Genomic DNA, 22450 nt, shown 5'->3' with positions numbered 1-22450 from the left:
CTGTTTTCACTTTATTTTTAACTATATTTTATATTTTTTTATTTTTACCTTTCTTAATTTTTTCCTTTTGTTTTCATCTTTCTTTTGTCATCACATTTTTCTTTGATCGTTTTTGTGTATTAGTTTTATGCTTTCGTTGCCTTTTTTAGTTTGCTTTCTGCATTTGATTTGTTTCTGGTTTTATTTTTTGTTACTTTAGTTTTTAGTGTTTGTTTTCGTTTTTGGATTTGTTTATTGGTTTGGTTGCTCTCTTCTTTGTTTTCTCTTTTTCTTCTTTTTGTAAGTGCATGTGTTTATGTTTCTTTGTGTGATTCCGTCTGTTTAGTTTTGCTTTAACCATTTCTGTTGGGGTTTTGTCTGTTTGTTTGTTTGGGTTCTTTTTTTGTTTTGTTTTGTTTTATTTTTTCTTATTACTTTTCCTCCATGCCGTGTGGCTTGCAGGGTCTTGGTGCTCTGGCCCAGGGTCAGGCCTGAGCCTCTGAGGTGGGAGAGGAGAGTCCAGGACGTCAGACCACCAGAGAACTCCTGACCCCATGCAATATTAATCGGTGAGAGATCTCCCAAAGGTCACCGTCTCAACACTAACACCCGGTTCCACTAACGGCCAACAAGCTGTAGTGCTGGACGCCTCATGCCAAACAACTAGCAAGAAAGGAACACAACCCCACCTGTTAGCAGACAGGCTACCTAAAGTCATACTAAGCTCACAGTCACCCCAAAACACACCACTGGATTCAGCCCTGCCCATCAGAGGAACAAGATCTAGCTCTACCCACCAGAACACAGGCTCCAGTCCCCTCCACCAGGAAGCCTATACAAGCCACTGGACAAACCTCACCCAATGGAGACCTAAAACAGAAGAGGAACTATGACCCTGCAGCCTGCAGAAAGGAGACCCCAAACACAGTAAGTTAAACAAAATGAGAAGACAGAGAAATATGCAGCAGATGAAGGAGTGAGGTAAAAACCAACAAGACCAACAAATGAAGAGGAGACAGGCAGTTTACCTGAAACAGAATTCAGAGCAATGATAGTAAAGATGATCCAAAATCTCAGAAATAGAATGGAGAAAATACAAGAAACGCTTAAAAGGGAACTAGAAGAACTAAAGAGCAAACAAACAGTGATGGACAACACAATAACTGAAATTAAAAATACTCTAGAAGGAATCAATAGCAGAATAACTGAGGCAGAAGAATGGATAAGTGAGCTGGAATATAGAATGTTGGAAGTAACTGCCACGGAGCAGGATAAAGAAAAAGAATGAAAAGAATTGAGGACAGTCTCAGAGACCTCTGGGACAACATTAAACGCACCAACATTCGAATTATAGGGGTCCCAGAAGAAGAGAAAAAGTCTGAGAAAATATTTGAAGGGATTATAGTGGAAAACTTCCCTAACATGGGTAAGGAAATGGTCAATCAAGTCCAGGAAGCGCAGAAAGTCCCATATAGGATAAATCCAAGGAGAAACACACCGAGACACATATTAATCAAACTATTAGAAGTTAAATACAAAGAAAAAATATTAAAAGCAGCAAGGGAAAAGTAACAAATAACATACAAGGAAATTCCCATAAGGTTATCAGCTGATTTTTTCAGCAGAAACTCTGCAAGCCAGAAGTGAGTGTAAATATTTATGCACCCAACATAGGAGCACCTCAATACATAAGTCAAATGCTAACAGCCATAAAAGGGGAAATCAACAGTAATACAATAACAGTAGGGGACTTTAACACCCCACTTACACCAATGGACAGATTACCCAAAATGAAAATAAATAAGGAAACACAAGCTTTAAATGACACATTAGACCAGATGGACTTAATTGATATTTGTAGGACTTTCCATCCAAAAACAACAGAAAACACTTTCTTCTCAAGTGCACACGGAACATTCTCCAGGATAGAACACAGCCTGAGTCACAAATTATGCCTAGGTAAATTTAAGAAAATTGAAATCATATCAAGCACATTTTCTGACCACAACGATATGAGAGTAGATATCAATTACAGGGGAAAAACACTGTAAAAATTATGAACACACGGAGGCTAAACAACACACTACTAAATAACCAAGAGATCACTGAAGAAATAAAAGAGGAAATCAAAAAATACCTAGATATTTTTGTCTGGTTTTGGCACCACTATTTACAACAGCCAGAACATGGAAGCAACCTAAATGTCCATCAACAGATGAACGGATAAAGAAGATGTGGCACATATATACAATGGAATATTACTCAGCCATAAAGAGAAACAAAATTGAGTTATTTGTAGTGAGGTGTATGGACCTAGAGTCTGTCACACAGAATGAAGTAAGTCAGAAAGAGAAAAACAAATACCATATGCTAACGCATAAATATGGAATCTAGAAAAATGGTACTGATGAACCTAGTGGTAGGGCAGGAATAAAGATGCAGGTGTTGAGAATGGACTTGAGGACACAGCGGGGAAGAGGAGGCTGGGACATAGTGAGAGAGTAACATTGACATACATACATTACCAAATGTAAAATGGATGGCTGGTTGGAAGCTGCTGTATAGCACAGGGATATCAGTTTGGTGCTTTGTGACCATCTAGAGGGGTGGGAGGGAGGTTCAAGAGGGAGGGGATATGGGGATATGTGTGTGAATATAGTGATTCACTCTGTTGTACAGCAGAAACTAACACAACATTGTGAAGTAATTATATTCCAGTAAAGATGTATAAAGAAAGAAAAGAACTAAAGAAAATATTTAAAGAATACAAGGAATGTATGAACAATGACTAATCAAACACAGAATATCAATAAGAACCAAGTGGAAATTCTGGAGTTGAAAAGTACAATAACTGAAATGAAAAATTCACTACAGGGGATCCATGGTAGATCTGAGCTGGCAATAGAAAGATGCAGAAAACTCGAAGATGGACCAATAGAAAATATGCAACCTGAAGATCAGAGGAAAAAAAAAAAAAAGAACAAAACTCAACATAGCTCAGAGAAATGTGGAACACTATTATGTATTCTATGATACATGTAAAAGGAGTACCAGAAGGACAAGAGAGATAGAAACAGAAAAACTCATATAAATAATAATTGTAAACATCCCAAATTCAATGGAAAACATTAATCTATACACCCAAGAAGCCCAATAAACTTCAAGTAGAATAAACACAGAGATTCACATCCAGACACACCATGGTTAAAATGTTAAAAAAAAAGTCAATGAGAAATTTTGAAAGCAGCAAAAGAAAAATGACTCCTCATTTCAAGGGAATACCAATAAAATTCACAGTTGACTTCTCACCTGAAACAATGGACATAAGAAAGCAGTGGAATGAAATATTCAAAGTACTGAAAGGAAAATAAACTGTCAGCCAAGAATCTTATATTCAGCAAAACCATCTTTCAAAAATGAAGGTGAGATAAATAAATTCTTAAATAAACAAAAATAAGAGATTATTGCTAGCACACCCATCTTATGGGAAGTACTAAGGAAAGTTCTTCAGGCTGAAAGTATATGACACCAGACATTAATTCAAATCAACATGAAAAAACAAAGAGCACCATTCAAGGTAATTACGTATTTAGTGTAAATGTTTATTTCTTCCCCTTTCTTCTCTTAACTGATTTTAAAAACAACTGCATAAAATAATACGTGTATATCATTATAGTATTGCTCCTGTCATATATATAAATATATTTGACAAAAATGGCACAAAGGAAATAAATGGGAAGAAAGCATCATTAGAGTAAGGAATGACACCAGATGATAAATAGAATATGCAGAAACAAATGAAGGGAATTATTTTTTTTTTTGCGGTACACAGGCCTCTCACTGTTGTGGCCTCTCCCGTTGTGGAGCACAGACTCCGGACGTGCAGGCTCAGTGGCCATGGCTCACAGGCCTAGCCGTTCTGTGGCATGTGGGATCTTCCTGGACTGGGGCATGAACCCGTGTCCCTTGCATCGGCAGGCAGACTCTCATCCACTGCACCACCAGGGAAGCCCGAGAATTATTTTTTTTTAAATTCTGTAAATACATTCTTGCTCTCTTTTCCTGTCTCAGTTTCTTTTAAAAACATAAAGTTTTACAATGAATAATTGTAACAATACGTTTTTGGTTTTGTAATGGAACACAGGTATTTGTCATAATATAACAATAAAAGCACAAAAAAAGTGGGAAGAAGAAAATAAGCTATATGAGGATAACTTTGCCATAGCTCCCTGGAATTAATTTAGTATAAATCTGGTAAGTTAATATGCATATTTAGGCCCTAAAGCAACCACAGTTGGCCTTCCGTATCCATGGATTCCACATCAGTAGATTCAACTAACCGGATTGAAAATATTCAGGAAAAAAATTCCAGAAAGTTCCCAAAGCAAAACTTGAATTTGCTGTGCACTGGTAACCATTTACATAGTATTTACATTGTATAAGGTATTGTAAGTAACCTAGAGATGACAAAGTGTATGGGAGGATGTTCATAGGCTATATGCAAGTCCCATTTTACATGAGGGACTTGAACATCTGAGAATTTTGGTATCCTGGAACCAATCCCTTGTGGAACAACTGCACAAGAAAATCACTAAAAACACGTAGTAAAAAATGATTTAAAATATTATACTAGAAAATATTCACTCAATGCAAGAGAAAACAAGAAAGAGGAACAAAAAAGACATGAGACATATAGAAAACAAAAAGAATGACAGATATAAATTCAATTATTGCAAATATTAAATGTATATGAATTAAATAATCCAATCAAAAGCATAGATCATCATACTGAAACAAACAAACAAAAAGCACAAAAAACACAAGATCAAAGTATATGCTATCCAGAGGAGACACCCTTTAGATTCAAAGATATAAACAGATTAAAAACAAATGGATGGGAAAAGACACTGTACAAATAGAAGAAAAAAAAAGGGGGAGAGAGAGAGAAAACTGGAATGGCTATCCTCATACTAGACAAAATAAACTTTAAACAAACATGTCACTACAGATAAAGAGGGACATTTTTAATAATAAAAGGGTCAGTCCATCCAGAGGATATAAAATTTCTGTACATACAATGCAATAAACTATTGAGCCCCAAAATACACAAAGTAAAAACTGATAGATTTAAAGGGAGACAAAGAAAATTCAACACTATTAGTTGGAGATTTAAGTATTCCATTTATAGTAATGAATAGAAAAACGTGATAGAAATATAGATCAGTGGAATAGAATTGAAAGTCTAGAAATAAACTTGTACCCTTATGGTTAGCACTGGAATTCTTCCCCTTTGTGTTGGGTACAGACTTTCTTAAAACATTTCAGTCTGAGCCCATAACTTTCTAGTTATATTAGGTTATTGAAAACAGTGTCTTTCAGATTAAGACTTGATTCTATCCATTTGTGTAAAACCTTCACTTGGAATCAAATATCTTCCTTCTTCCAATGAGGTCTAGACTTGAGGCTTTTAGTGATTTTGAGTGGATAGGGGCGAAGTCCATCTTCTTATACCTGATTTTTCTCCTTGGGTATTAACAAGGGATAGGGAAAGAGAAGGTGTTTGTTTATGAAGCTGTCATTGAAAGTGGGTAATTATTCGTAAACACAATGAAACCCAGTTCTCCTAAAGCCAAGTTCTCTGCTGAGTTTATAATTAACCTCTGTATCCAAAACTTTATTCCCTTTCTTGTCCCTCACCTGTTTTCTCTCAAGATTGAGGAGTATCAAAGAAAACAGAGGATTGAAACCAAGCAGGTCCCTGTAGGGCCCTCCCAGGTACAAAAGCCTTTCTGTGTCCCTCATTTCTTGTTTGCAGACCTTCCCTAAGTTCTAAAGGGCAAATTCAAACAGTTACTAATCAGGGAAGTGAGGGAACACAGAAACAAAAGAAAAGCAGTCAAGAAACAATAATGCAGCATAAAGCAGAGGCCTAGTTCCTCCACAGGGGATAAACATAACAATCTGAAACATATCTCTGAGCTCTTCTACAGGAACCAAGGCCCCCACCCAGGTGGAGGATGGTAACTTCAGGCTGAGCACAAGCATGTGGACCTCAGACTGGTTGGAACAAGAAGGCTGATGATTGAGATTCCTGGAGCACCACCCTGTTACCTCACCACCAACCAGTCAGAAGAAAGGCACACACCCTGCAGCCCTCCCCCCCCAAATTTGCCTTTAAAAACTCTTGCCTGAAAACCATTGGAGAGTTCAGGTCTTTTGAGCATGAGCCGCCCATAGTCCTTGCTTGGCCCTCGCAATAAACCTTTCTCTGCACAAGACTCCAATGTGTCAGTTTGTTTGGCCTCACTGTGTGTCAGCCACATGAACTTGGGTTTGACAACAACAAGAACAATTCTACCACGGAATTCCAATCATAGTGAAAAGATGGATATCCCCCTTGTGCTGGTTATAATGGCACACCCAGCAACTTGAGAAATATCGTTGTGAGAGCTGGTGGAGGGCTGAGAAAGCATAAGGGACATGGTGCCAGGCAGCACCCCCTGGGAATGACTTGTGAAACCCAGGTACCTTGTTAGTCCAATATCCGGCCGACAGAATCAGGCTCATGCTTCTGCTGCACACAACTCTGTCTTATGCTTTCATAGCCCCCAATCTCATCTATCTTCCTTTCCCAACTCTTGGGCCTTTGGCTACAATGGGATCAATCTTCTCTACCTTCAAGGAACCATACCCTCACCAGAAAAAGAGAACTTTATCCTTTCTTTATCTGGTTGTACCTAGTACCATATTTTTCCAATTTTTTTTAGCCCCAGTGGAACCAGAGCAGCACCACAGGCTCACAGATACAGAGCCATGAGCAGGGCAGCTGTTTCCTCTTCTTGAAAGTACTCATAAACTTCACAATGGATTCTCTGGGGAATTCACATCTTGGGACTTTGGGCAGCAGGAAATAGATAAGCACTTCTCCCTTCCACTTCATGGGGATGTAAAATGCATGGATAGTCTCCTTTTTTCTTCTCAGTCCCAATCCTGTGTACCATCTCTGCAGTCCTCCTGCTACTCTGGAAGAGGAGAGGTGACAAACCAGGATTCTCTCCCAAGAGAGGCTAAGTTCTCAATGGTTGCAGTTTCTGTGCACTCTATGCACTGAAGTTTGAAAGACAGGTCAGGGAAGTTAAATATTTTACTGTTTTAAGTAGGTGGTAGTTGAAGAGAAGGTAAGATGAAATGACCCAGAAAGTACGTGAATAGTGGCAAGAGGATCAGGGTAGAATTACGGGCATTGTAAAATTTAAGGGAAAGATGGAAGAAAATGAACCAGTGCTTGAAATGAGAAGAATTTTCAAGAAAATTCAGGATGAAAACAGTTTCCTAAATGTGCAGCCCACAGTATTAGATGCTGTGAACATGTCAATAGGTTAAGAAACAAAAAGAGGCTATTATTTGGGCAGCCTGGAGATCATGAGCCTTTAGAGCAGTTTTAATGTCATATTGTGGGCAGAAGATTGAGCCAAGAGGTTGAAAGATCAATAGGAAATGAGGAATTAGAGGCAAAGAGTGTACAGCACCCTTTCAAGACATTTGGTGGTAACAGCAAGGGAAAGATAGCTTGAAAAGAAAAAATCAAAGATTTTTTTTCCCCTATAAATATAGGATGGAGGCAATGATTTGGGCACGTTTTTAGGCAAAGAATATGGAGCAATAGAAAGAGTGTTATTAAAAATTTGAGGAAGAATAAGTTATGAAGCAAGATTCAGAAGAATATGGACAGGAAAGAGTGTGGAGGAGTGTGATTAAATGTTATCTTTAAAAAGGAGAAGGGACCACCCCTGAGAAAGGGGTAATGACTGGATAGAAGATGAGAAATTGGAGTCTTAAGGTCACCTCCTAAGCAGGAAGGAAACAAGAGAACAGGAAGCTTGGGGGAGGGAGGAGATGCAGGGGCAGAAATGGAGCTCACCAGGGCCTTGTTTATTATGTACTGAAATAATTCCACAGGCGCTTTAAGAGTTGAGACTGGGAGGATGGAACTTTCATTATTTCTGAAGGGATGTCAGGGATAATACATCTCTATTATTAACATCTACAGTTCTCCAAATTCTTTTTCAGAATCACCACAATTCAGCCACATCTCAACACGGTTAATATGCTCATCTTATTTCTAACATCCATTTCTTTTCCTGTTTCTATGACTGTACTTTAGTAAATCAGCTCTTGACATTCCTCACAGGAAAGAGCTTGCTTTCTCTTCTTATAAGGTAGATAGGCTATTTTTTTAACCCCTTGTTTTCAGGTCCCTTTTCGGTCTTGCCTTGCAGATCTCCTGTCCCGGACCTGGAGCCTCTCTGGGTTCTGCCAGCAGATCAGCAGATCAGCTCCCAGTTTCCAGCCCTCCCTCATCCTGGATGCCAGCTTTTCTGCAAGCATTCTGAATTTCTCTGTCCTCTACTTGATGTCATAAATCAAAGCTCTTCTGCTAATTTGCGGTCTTCTAGAACTGTGTTCAAATTCTTCATGTTCTGAGGACATGAAGAACACAGCATCACTAGTTTAATCCCCATTCATTCATGTTTCTACTATCACCTTAATGGAGTTTAAAGGAGTTGAAAGAAAAATGAGAAAAACCTGCCCCTTCAATGAACACTACAAACGATCCTTTGATACATAATCAATTTAGCATGTATATTACACTTCCAATGGAAATTACACACACACACACACACACACACACACACAAACACAACTCTTTATAAGTTGGCTATAGACTCTTTTATAGCTGTAACTACTGCCAATCTCAAATCTACTCTTGCCCCAGGATCATTCTACAGGAAATATCAGCTTTGCCTTCCCCTTCTTCCCATTCTGGGATGAAATATCTATTAAAGTAGGAAGTAATTTTTGTGAAGGGGCATACTGCTTTGCTATCTCCATCTAGATAGCGGTTATAGCAGAGATTTCCTGTCCTCAGTAATTATGGAGACAAAACTTTTACTAGAAAGGGAATATAGACTTGGGGTGGAGGAAGTTGTGCCAATGACTAATATCCACTAATAAGAGGCAGTGATGACAGTGCAGGCAACTGTCAGTGAGTATTTCTACCCCCTCTTGATTATATCCCACCCTCCAGTACAACTTGGCAAGCCACCTCTACTGCCTGAAAAAGTGGGACTCTCTTAAAGAAAATCAGGTCCAGTGTTCGAGTTTGGAAGATACTTCTGAAACATTATAAAGTGTGTCATCTTAGCAACCAGCTGGAGTGCATCCACTTGGAGCAAATCTATTTATCAATCCTCGCAGAGAGCAAGCTGAAGACTTGCACCCTGGTGCTGAATGGAGCATGAAGAAAGAGCAGTGGAGACCGCATAAACAGTAAGCAATGACCTTCCGCTTAGAAGTTGGAGGCAATTCCTCACATGGACTTTTGTGCATTTAGAATTTATTTCTCAGAGTTCCAAGGTGCAGGCGGACTGTACTAGGAATAAATAGTATCATGATCTAGAAAACCATGGGGAAAAAAAGGGATACCAGCAGAAAAAGGAGTCACTACCTCAAACAGATGGGAATCAGAATAAAAAGACAGCCATTTAATTTCGTAGCTGTAAAGTTTATAGGGAAGGACATTGGGGCCCCGAGAAGAAATACATAGAAGGATATAGGCTAATCTGCTTGAGAAAAGTAGTACCTGAGAACAAGGCATCAGTAAAATCTAATGTAAAGAACTGGTCTCCAGAGTCTTTGATTTTAATGAGAAAAGATAATAGCCTCTCTAGCTCTCTCTCTCTCTCTCTCTCTCTCTCTCTCTTTTAATTCAAATGAATTCACTTCAGACTTTTTAAAGTTTTGTGAATGTATTCTGAGAATTTTAGATTAGATGAGGGGGTAGCGTTTGCCCCCTCCTGGAGATTAATGGCTACAGCACACTAATGTCCAGGTCTGGCTACAGCACATCTCTTCTCTATGGCTCTGTAAAGAATATGCACACGGTTCTTTAAAAAACTAAACATAGAGCTACCATATGATCCAGCAATGCTACTCCTGGGCATATACCCAGAAAAGATGGAAACTCTAATTCGAAAAGGTATTTGCACCCCAATATTCATAGCAGCGCTATTCACAATAGCCAAGACATGGAAGCAACCTAAACGTCCATTGACAGATGAATGGATAAAGATGTGGTACATATATACAATATTACTCAGCCATAAGAAAGAATGAAATAATGCCATTTGCAGCAACATGGATGGACCTAGAGATGATCATACTAAGTGAAGTAAGTCAGAGGAAGGCAAATATGATATGATATCACTTATATGTGGAATCTAAAATATAGTATAAACGAATGTATTTACAAAACAGAAATTGACTTACAGTTATAGAAAACAAACTTATGGTTACCAAAAAGGAAAGGGGGGAGGGATACATTGGGAGTATAGGATTAACAGATGCACACTACTGTATATAAAATAGATAAACAACAAGGATTTACTGTACAGCACAGGGAACTATAATATCTTATAATAAACTATAATGGAAAATAATTGAAAAAAAAGAATATAGATATATACATATATATGTATAACCAAATCACTTTGCTGTATACCTGAAACTAACACAATATTGTAAATCAACTATACTTCAGTAAAAAAAAAAAATAATAATAATAGTAAAAAAAAACTTTTAAAAAAGGATGCCTCCAGACTGAATGATCCATTCCCAAAAGTTGTGCCAAGGACTCTCTCACCAGAGAATCCAGTTCCTCGGAAAGCTATCAACACTAATTTTTGGCATTTTATATTATGTTTCCTAATCTTTTATTTTTGCCTCAATTCTACTGTCACTTTAAAAATTAGCAAGAAGCGCTAGCATTAGTCTAAGGTATAACTCGTATTCTAGCAATACACTGGATGCCTTCATTCTCTTCGTTAGCTCTGCATACGTCCTTAAATTTGCTGAATTCCCGTTTAGTTCTTCAGTTCTACAAAGTCCATTTGAATTATAAACATGTTCCCTGGAAAAAAGTCGTTAACTGCACACCAACCATCCCTATAACTGAACAGAACATGGGTGCCGACTACTCTCTTTCCAGTAACCCCAATTTTGCAAAAGGTTACTTTCTTATTGCTCTTTAAGAAGAAAACACTTCCATGATCTATGACAATTTAAATATCCTGGTTTTGGCCAATCATTTCCACTGGAACTGAAAAGAAAGATTTGAGAAATCAGAGACAGCACATCATCTCAGTACAAACTATCGTAATCAGTGGCTTTCAAAGAGGGCGATTCTTCCTCCAAGGAGTATCTGGCAATGTCTGTAGACGTTTTTGACTGTCAAAACTGAGTGAGGGGCTTCCCTCGTGGCACAGTGGTTGACAGTCCGCCTGCCGATGCAGGGGACACGGGTTCGTGCCCCGGTCCGGGAGGATCCCACATGCCCTGGAGCGGCTGGGCCCGTGAGGCATGGCCGCTGAGCCTGCGCGTCCGGAGGCTGTGCTCCGCAATGGGAGAGGCCACAACAGTGAGAGGCCCACGTACCGCAAAAAAAAAAAAAAAAAAAAAAAACTGAGTGAGGAGGTGCTACATAGTCACCTAGTGGATAGAGGCCAGCGACGGGACTACACATCCTACTATGTACAGGACACCACACACGACAGTGATGCCCAAATTGTCAGTTGTGCCAGGGGGGACAGCCTTGATCTGAATTCTTGCCACTCCGAGTACTGTCCTCATACCAGCAGCTTTGAGCTCTTCTAGAAGCTTCTTAGAAACTTGAGTCCCACCACAAGACCTACTCAATCAATCTACATTTAGAAACTTGAGTCCCACCACAAGACCTACTCAATCAATCTACATTAGCAAGATCACCAGGTGATTCACATGGACTGTCAAGTTTGAGAAGCACTGATTATACAACACTTAGTCAATCCTTAAGTGTTATGAAAGATCAGCTGTCTCATAGCCCAAAAGAATACCCTTAACTTAAATAATAGGCTCACTGCTACAGCATCTTGTCTTTTTTTTTTTTTTTTTTTTGCGGTACGCGGGCCTCTCACTGTTGTGGCCTCTCCCGCCGCGGAGCACAGGCTCCGGACGCGCAGGCTCAATGGCCATGGCTCATGGGCCCAGCCGCTCCGCGGCATGTGGGATCCTCCCGGACCGGGGCACGAACCCATGTCCCCTGCATCGGCAGGCGGACTCTCAACCACTGCGCCACCAGGGAAGCCCCAGCATCTTGTCTTTAATACAATATTACCCTTATTACCACTAGTTCCACTGAATATCAGTCATTGTTACATACACACAAAAAAAATCCATTGCTCAATAATATGGAAAATTCTATGTAGAGCAAACTTAAATGTATTGACATCTCTAATAGGCTAATGTACCTTAATAATCTCCAAGAGAGAGCTATCATATGTACTATTTCCCCAAATTACTTAACCATAGGATCTATTTTTCCTCAGAGCATTTAAGAGGCTTAAGGTTTCACAGAACACATTTTCCTTTTCTCAGCATGGAAACTAAAGAGAAACTGATTAAAGTTCAGATCTCTCTCAATAGCGTCTTGAATGAGTTATTACCTATGGTACTACATGTTGCTTCAACAAAAGACAAAACCCAAGGCCTGCCTTGAGAGTGAAGAATCTCCTGGGTACCACTGCATATTGAAAGGAAAAACAAACTTTAGGCCTGAAGATGAAATCTCCTTGTTCAGAAATCATATTAAAAAGATACATGCTTTCCTCATACTATCTGACTGCTCTAGTGATATAACACTTTCTTCAGAATGTCACAGTAAAAAAAAAAAAAAATCATTTCACAAACAATCCTTTGGAACAAATTGCAAAATAGAAGGGAAAAGACATAAGTAATTCAAGGCCAGTGGTGACTTTATTATGCACATAAATTTTGTGTAGTCACAGACTGTCTCTTTTCATCACTAATTATACTAAGGGTTATATAAGATTCACTTAATGAATGGAATTGCCACAGCTTTGCAAAAATCATGGACATTTCCTTACCAATTAACAATGCCTTAGGGATGCTACATACTAAGTTTGAATCCCTGGCACTTAATGGACTTATTTATAAATAGATACAGCGTTACACTACAAGAAAAAAAAAAGCATACCTTTATATCTGTGAATAATGGCTACAAGACCAGAACGTGGAGTCACACATGTCTGGGTTCAAACCTCAACAGCGCCGCCTTATTAAGGTCTGAATTCCCCATACACGGCACCCCCAGCCATATAAAAGAAAGCACTATACCTTCCTTACCAAACACCTGTACCAACATGGCATGAGAGATCTGAGCTATAAGAGCAGGGATCTTGTACGTAATAAGGCAGTGTGGTACCAGCAATTACTATCATTTTATTTTAAATTTATATTTTTAAGGCTTCCTAGCTACTGAGATATTACCTAGCTACTGAGACATCATTGGGTGAACACCAGTCATTTCAGTTTATCAAAGTCATTCTCTTGGACAGAGTTCCCATAAGGAAAAATGAGCCCAATCACCTGTGACAATCAATGGTGTGATAAAGGGATAATGAACCACATCAATTCCGCTGATCAGTGGAGTGATAAATGCCAGAGCCACACAGCATTAAGAGCAAACCTTAAAAGTACTTAACTTTTACTGGGTGTAGCATTTATATTTTTAAAAAATCAAGTGTTTACTATGAGACGCGGGATTGAGTTCAAGGTGTTGGGCAGAGGTTTTTTCTCAAGGTAACCATGAATGGATTCAAGCCCACTCTGAGTACAAGGTACAGGATTTTGGAAAAGGCGAGCCATCCTCCCCTTTTATGACTCCATGTGAAATTACTGAACAGTTTGATTCTTTAACAGTATAGAATCATCAGCTAGGTACCTCTTAATTCTCTCAGATTGCCCTACTGTGTGCAATGTGAGGGTTAAAAGCATACACTGGAAACATCACTGGTCCAGGAACAAGATAAACTCTACTCCGCTCTCACTTCTGCTATGACTGTCCATGTCCTATCAGAAAAGTCGTTCAATCTCTTTTGGCATCTATTTCCTTCTCAGAACAAGAATAAAGGAAAAAAAAAATTTTTTTCCCTCACTCACAAGGTTATTCAAAGAATTCATTCAGGTATCATAAAATAACATATGTTTAAAATGATAAAGCTATTCATTGATCCCATTATCTTCCCAATAGCCTCTTCTTTATGGGGCATGATACAATCACATCCTTCTCTCATAAGGCTTAATGTAATTGTTGTTTGCTGTCCTCAGTGGATATTAAATTGCACAAGACTGACATGTAAGATCAGGGAAAATTTTTCTTAAAAGTGAAAAAAAGACACAAGGCTTTGAAAACAACTTTGTACTCCAGTTACACATAGTAAAAATCAAGGGGTAGCTATTCAACAAATACTGATTGAGTACCGTTATGTATCAGATATTGCCCAGATGTTTGGACAACTTCAGTGATGAAAACACACAAAAATGCCTGTCCTCATGGAACTTAGATACTAGCAGCAGGAGGCAGAAAATAAATAACGACTATTATAACAAATTATATAGTCTGCTGGAAACGCTAATCAAGTATTTTTAAAAAGAATAGTAGATGAGCTTTCCAGGCAGAGGAAGGAGCAATGCAAAGGCCCTGAGGTTAAACCAAACTGGTATGCACAAGGCCTGCAGGGGAGCTAGGCAAGGTGGGCAGGTGCGGGCCAAGAGGTGATAGGGGGCCTGCCAGGTCTTAAAAGAAGAGGAAGCAGGGCTCCCCTGAGTGGGACATTGGGGAGAGAGTACCTAGGTACAGGCAATAAAGATACACTTTGTGGAGAATTTAATGATAATAACAAACCAACTGGTAATGGAAAATACTCTGAAAAAGAATAAACAAACAAATGAATAAATACATGTATATGTATAACTGAATCACTTTGCTGATAACTGAAACTAACACAACACAGTAAATCAACTATACTTCAATTAAAAAACATTTTTTAATTTAAAAAAACCCAACTGGAATCACTATACTTTTCTTTTCCATCACGTGCCAGTAACTCTAAGCAATGTCACAGATAAAATACTTCTCAACCCCTAAATCTTCTGTTGGTCTAAGTTCTAAATGATTGCTGTGGTTACTGTGAAATTTTAATGGTATGTAAGATATACAGTATAACTTCCTGCTATCAGTCAACCCCTAAAAGCTGCCGACTCAGCCACAGGTATTCATTGCAGGAGGAAGTCTGTAATGATCCAGATTGCCTGAATTTGCTCTGGATTCAGTTTGTGTCTCAATCCTTGTGGTACTACAGGATTGTGGATCTACTGCCTTTAGATTCAAAGTCAGGATAGGATAGTGATTATGACGGCAAAGAAGTAGATCTTGAGTTATATTCTATGTAAGCTCTTGGCATTTTACTTGTGTTTCAAATTGAAAACAGCAAAACAGATTGCAAACTGTAAGGTGTAATTGTGTGTGTGCAAATTTTAGTTCATACAAGTAATATTTTACTTGTTTTCAACTGCAACTTTAGAAAATTATTTTTAAATTGTTATTCATCTTATATCATAACTTATTAAACTGCAGTATTATTTTTAATTTTTACTGAAATATAGTTGATTAAACTGTAATATTATCTATTACTGTGTGACACTGAAAAGCAATATGTTTCTTTTCTATTTTTTTCCTCAAAAATGCACTAATGTAACTAAGAAATATGAAACAATTACATATTTCCTTTTTACCATTATATTTGTTTGTTTTTTACCAGCCTGAATATACATAAAAGTACAATCAAAGAAATTTTCAATTTCACCTTTTCTCTGGTCATAACTATTATTCATCTGATTTCATAATTATTATTGGAAATAACTTTTTGTCTAGAGGAGGGAATGTTAAAAAATGACCCACTCCAGTTGTCAAATACACAAGATAGGCCGATGATGGGAAGCAGACCCTCGATTTTGTTTCTTAAATATTCAGTGTACGAAGTACAAGAAAATCACTTAGTCTACAGTCCAACTTTGTTACTTTTGGCCATCTTCTCCACAGTGGGAAAAGGTTCATTAATAGTTGAATCAATAAATGGATCAATAGGAAAAAGTGAAAACAACCTAGATAATAGGATCTGAAAGGCTGATAGGAACACGTCATGCCAGATAGAGAACACAGATACCAAAGTGTCACTTTGTGTAATATGTACAGCAATACATTAACTTATTTTATGGCTGTAAATATCTGGAACATGTTTTAGGTAAACAACTGTAATTGTTACTTCTAACTACAGCAACACTTAAATTGTGTGAATGATACCCCATAATGTATTTTTTTAAATTCTGCTGGTTTTATAAATACATAATGACAGAGGACATCAGTCATGACTGTCTATCATTGTATTGGCCCTTCATGCATAAAATTAGACAATTGATACTTGTCACCTATAAATCAACCTGAGGTTAAATATTAAAATAAACTCAATGGGTATGTTTTTCAAGTAGAGATATGACAGAAGTAATTTAGTTTGATGGCAGAAACCTAGTAGATGTGTTATAAAACCATCAAGAAGCAAACTATTAATTTTCTCTGATATACAAACTCCAAGCTATAATGATTCCTTCCATATATTTATTATACTATGACCCAGCAGAATATGAAACAGGTATATATAACATAACATTATACCCAGAAATTTTGCTCTTCATAGCATTTTTTTTAAAAGAAGAGATATTAAAATCATTTCCTATAGTTATTTGTGCTAAATTAAACCATATATGAACAACTGTTTATTGAGATATTTGAATATGTCAATGATAATCATTATAGTCTTTCAATAGATTGGGACTCTCTTCTGGTGCAGTAATTAAGAAAAAGTCTGTAGCACTTCCAGACACATTTTCTGTATTACTCACTCACTTGTAGTAGTTTCCTTTTTAGAAACAGGAAAATAAAAATTTTCGTGTGCTTACTGATCATCTAAGTATTACCTCCTTACCATAAAATATTCAGAAAAGTAAACGATATTAAGAAGAAAATAATCATCACACCACCTATGAAAATAATACAAAAAAACATCTGTATAAATACTTATTTTATAAAAATTAACCATGTTCAAATTTTTAAAAAATGGGATCATGCTATTTATCTAGTTTCATAATCTGCTTTTGTAAAATTAAAAAATCTGTTTCCCACAATTGTTCTTGTCAATATGCATAAATATATAATATAGTATTCATCTTCTCAATACACTGTATTTTATTTCACCAGTAGGCTGTGAATGATTTCTTCTCTTTCCTTTTCTTTTTCTCAGTTCTCTCCTCTCCCTCTGTTTTTTTTTTTTTTTTCTTTTTTTAGCATGATTAAAATAAACTGAGGACTTACCATGTGATATCTCAGCTTCTGTGTTCAGGGTTTTATATGTGTCATCATAGTGTCCCTCAAAACTTTCTAAGTAGTCAGTACTAATGCACCCATTTTACTGATAATGAAAGTGAGAATTAGAGAGACAGAGGAATTGCCCAAGGTCATCAAGAATAGTAGGCGGCAAAGCTGAGATCCAAATCCAGGAGGGTCAGTTTTCTATAACCCTCCCTTAACCATTTCACTGAAACAGACCTTGAAACCCAAATTGCCAGAACGTTTTTCTCAGAATAAATTTCCCGCAGTGGAATTACTCATGTCCTAATTTAAAACTTGTGACATGTATTTTCAAATGATCTTCAATTCACATTTTGCCAAACGTGTGGAAATTCTTGGCTGTCCACTTCTTGGGATCCAATTTTCTTTATTCAATATTTAATAATATTTTTGTTCAATTTGTCTTTTTGTTCTGATCTGCTGAGGTAGGAGTCTTCTCCGCAGTCTCATACCTCCTGAGCTCACCAGAGGAATAAGCCTACTGACCCAGACTTCCTGAGGATGTCCAAGAATAACGCTGCCTGACCTCCTAATGCAGTCAAACCCTTAGATGCCAAAGGTGCACCCTGGTCCCAGGTGCTGTCCCTCCATGCTCACAGAGCTGTTGACACCTGGGGTCTGGTCTCTTTGGTCCCCGTGCACACTGGGCACTCTCCTCCTTAGAACTGACCGTCTCTCCCGACACCCCCTCACAATGTCTCCAGGATGCCAAAGCAGCGTGTGCCCAGGTTGCAAAGTCCAGGGGAGCCTCGTAAAAACAGCCTTCTCTTTTTCTGTCTTCTAGTCCACTTCAGCCTTCTATTCTTCCAGCACCTCCAATCCGTTAGGTCTGGTAAAATCATTCCTGTGCTCATGGGCGACTCGACCCATGACGACTGGCCTGTCCCATCACCGTTTCTGCCTATCCAGCATCTCTAGTGCTCTTCACTCCCATCATTCCTTAGCTGAACTCCCTGCTGTATTAAAACCCTCAGCCAGCTTTCCTCAAGGACCTCTAAATCCCTTGTCCATTTCCTTTCATTACTAGTCTGGCAAAACATCCAATTAGGCTGTCTGCCTTCTCCATGTCTGAGTTCCAACTATTTGATTTCCGCTGGAAAAATAGCCCAGATGCCCAGACTGCTGTTCCTGAGAACCCATGCTGCGGGGAATCCAACTCCAGCTCTCCCTACAGTACTTCTAGGTCCCCAGTCACCTGGCCCCTCCTCTCCATCCATCACTCTGACCACTGTGGTCTGGCTTCCTCGTGAACTCCTCTGCGGACTGAGCTCTCACACCAACCTTCGATGATCTCACTTCACCTCTCCCGTAAGTCTGAAATCCTCTTCCGCTGGTTTCCAGGACACCTCACTCTCCTAGTGTTTTTCTATATGATTTTTTCCCCTTTCCCACTATACTTTCTGGGTTTCTCTGTCTGTCCCAGAACTGGTGGTGACTCGGGATGCTGCTTTAGGACCTGTGCTAACTCTACACTCTGTCCCTTGACAATCTCTTCTCACGTGTTTTCCATCACTAGCAGCTGGCTTGATGAGGCCTGCGTTCTACACATCCATCCAATCTTGCTCCTGATTTGGAGCCTATATATCTGGTTGTTTATTTGCCTATTTCCTTAGAAGTCCAGGTTTCTGCCTTTGCCACCTGGATAAAATATGGTTGTGTTCACAAATAGGCATAGGAAAAGGGGCAGGCATGCTTGGCTACATCTTACTTAACTTTGAGATCTTAGCCTAGATATTGTTTTCTCTGGGAAGCCTTCTATAAGTGCCAAATCTGGATTAAGTGCCCTTCTTATTCAAAACAGCCTGAACTTCTATCACAGCACTTAACACACTGTATTATAATTTCTTACACAATTTTTTTGTCTCTCTCAGTTGACTGTAAACTGGCCCCATGAGGACAGAGAAAGTGCTGATTTTTTTCCACACTGTATTTGCAACATTACACAGGGCACACAGCAGGTGCTCATGTTACTGAGATGAACTGAACTGGATGGAATTAGATTCTTCCTGGGTTTTCTCTCCATACAGAGGCCACCAAGGCCAGGCAGTTTTGTCCTGCCCTGTTAATCCCCATGCCTCAGCTCTCATTTTTTAGGGATGGTTGCACAGACATCTGCTTCAAAAGCCCCTTTCTCCAAGCTTATCGACTCTTGCTAACTGATGCCAATGAAGACCCATCCATTTCTCAACGAGGAATCAACAGACCCATCTGGGTTCAGCTTTACACCTTGCTCCACTTTGGAAAGTCCTTCCCATGATGATTTCTTCCAAGTTTATTTAGATTTACTTAGCATGCTCAAATCTTTAATCAATTTGGGATGTAAGGCGATATATATATATATATATATATATATATATATATATATATATATATATATATATATATATTTCGTTTTCCAGTTGGTTAGTTATCCAAGCACTATTTATCAAACTCTTTAAATATTCTCCCGTGATCTAACGTTTCAGCTCTACCAAACAGTAAAATCTCCTAGGGCGTGGAGAAGAGTGTGGACTCTAGGGTCAGCTTCTCAGATCCAACCCCACACTGACACTCACTAGTCCTCGGGCAGGTCACTTAACCTCCCTGTGCCTCTGTAATTCAGGGGTAACAACAATAGTATCTTTCAGTGTTGTGATTAATTTACATGTAAACTGCTCAAAAGAGTACTGATACAGAGCAGATCTTTAATTCCTCCTGTAGATTATTACTGTCATCTGTTTAGATACTTCATCTTCAGCTCTGTTCACCTGCTCATCTTTGAGCCTGTGCCGCACTGTTCTAACTGCTGTAGAAAGAGAACGCAGTTCCCTGTCTAGAATAATCTCCCTGAGTCATTGCCCCTTTCCCTCCTTCCCTTATTTAAAAAAAAAAAATCACTTTTCTACTCTTGTACAATTATTTCTTTAGTAAAACACTTTTCCCCCCAAATATTAATAACAGTCAACTTTTACTTGCAAATTGCTTTCCATGGGTCAGGCACTGGGTCAAAGGCTTTATTGACATGAATCATCAAATTTAATCTCATGAGATATACTTCATCATTATATTGACTTTACAGATTAGGAAAACAATCATTGGAACCATTAAGGAAGGAACCCAAGCTGTCTGATTCTAGAACTTGTGCCGTGTATGACTACAGGGCATCACTTCCATTATAAAAACTCTTGTTGAGACTGGGCTCAGATTTGGATGACATCTCTAGATTTATTTGGGAAGGACTGACAGTGTTGAATGCTAAGTCTTCCTATTCAGTATTATGATTATTTTTTATCCAATTACTTATTTATGTTCTTCAGTAAAGTCTTATATTGTCAATAGAAGTAATATTTACAGAGTACTGACCACACTGTAGACATTGTTTAAATGCTTTGCAAATATTAACTACTTTAATTCTCACCGTGACCCCATGGTGTTGGCCTTGTTATTATTTCCATTTCACAGATAGGGAACCGAAGCACAGAGATGGCTCTTCACATTAAATGACTTCGTATCACATAGCCAGTGAGTGACAAAGCCGGTATTTTTATTACACTCTCTTGGCTCCAGAACCCATGACTTTGGCTACTAAGCTCTCAGATTTACCTCTCAAATCATGGGTAAAGTACTATATTTCTATCTGTTCATATATTATTGATATTTACCAGGGAAACTTTTCTCAATCTATTTTTATCTTGTTATTGCTAGTCTACAGGAAAGCATTGTTTTTTGTATATTTTCTTGCTAACCTGTTGAAGCTATAAATTCCAACGATTATCAGTTGATTATCTTGGGTTATTCAGGGAAGTCATCAAAATAAAGCTAGGTTTTGTTCCTCAATATGCAAAATGCATCCTTTTCTATGCTTTTAAAAAACTGTTTGGGTTAGCACCTCCCCCAAATTTTAAATGAATAATTTTGCATTAGACATCCTATTCCACTTTAGGGGTAAGGCCTCTAGTTTTCCTCTAGTAAAAGAACTTCTGAGGGACGGACGCAACCTTGGGTGTCCCAGCCTTCGCTCGAAGGCCAGCGCATCGGCCGCGATGCCCGGGCTGCGGCGACCGCGGCTTTTGGCCGCAGGCTGTCTGGCAGCGCTCTGCGGGCTGAGCGCGGCTCACACCACCACCCTGGCCGCGAGCGCAACTACACTCGCGGCTTTACCGACTATCGCCAGCACAGCCTCGGCGCCGCCGCCGCCGCTCCCGCCGGGCACCACTCCAGCCCCAGAAATCTGTGAGAGCCGCAGCACGGTGTTTCCTGTTTTGATGCTAACGCTACCCGTTTGGGGTCAGAATGCAAAGGTAAAAGCTACTGTTCAGATAATCCCACAGTTCGTGATGGCAAGGGGGTGACCAGCACAGAATTCTGTCCTGGGCTCCCTGCCACACCACTGCCAACCAATTCTGCAGCGAAAACCACAACTCCGCCTTCCCCGTCTACAGCCTGCACCACGGCTACTACATCAGGTACAACGGATACCACTTCAACTCCGGCTTCACAACCTGTGCGCAAGTCTACCTTTGGGGCAGCCAGTTTCGTTGAAGGAACTGTCCTTGTCTTGGGTGTGCAGGCTGTAATTTTCTTTCTCTATAAATTCCGCAAATCGAAAGATCGAAACTACCGCACTCTGTAAACAGATCCGCTAAATTAACACGGACTGGTGTGTAACTCACTGAAACCAAAATATTCTCTTCCAAGATGTGCCACATGGGAGACGCTATTCTAGGATCTTTAATTTTTCAGAGGATGCATATAGGAGCATCGCCCTTGAAGAGAAACCAGTTAAATCTATTTGCTCAACGGGAATATTTAAAATATTCTGCATGAATGCTTGTGGCTGTCTTCTTTTATTTTAAATGGCTGCTGCTGTGTGATTAAGTTCTCTCTTCTTGACATGCCAAATGTAACTCTATAAGTGATGGAAAACATTGCCCTGCGCAGACGACCTCATGACTCTTTTAGCAATTCAAATGTAGTCATTTTAAAGCCTGAAAGCTGCATTTTTTCATGCTAACTTGGGATGTAGTTTAGTGACCAGAATTGAGAAAAATGTGCCAAATGAGCAGCAATCAGGTGGATTTGGGGCTATAATTGCAAAAAGTGGAATAAATTTATAAATTTAGTATCCTTAGA

The 22450-nt window shown here is 38.9% G+C and overlaps 1 protein-coding gene and 1 pseudogene across 3 annotated transcripts in view; one reads left to right on the top strand and one right to left on the bottom strand.

Moving 5' to 3' along the window:
* CTNND2 (catenin delta 2) overlaps nt 1-22450 on the bottom strand; it is a 947506-nt gene that overhangs the window by 676676 nt on the left and 248380 nt on the right. The window lies entirely within an intron of this gene.
* Nucleotides 21361-22016, top strand: LOC101282834 (sialomucin core protein 24-like; annotated as a pseudogene).

This window comes from Orcinus orca, chromosome 3, assembly GCF_937001465.1.
Source record: "Orcinus orca chromosome 3, mOrcOrc1.1, whole genome shotgun sequence".
Lineage (NCBI taxonomy): Eukaryota > Metazoa > Chordata > Mammalia > Artiodactyla > Delphinidae > Orcinus > Orcinus orca.
This window is presented reverse-complemented; position numbering and strand designations above follow the sequence as displayed.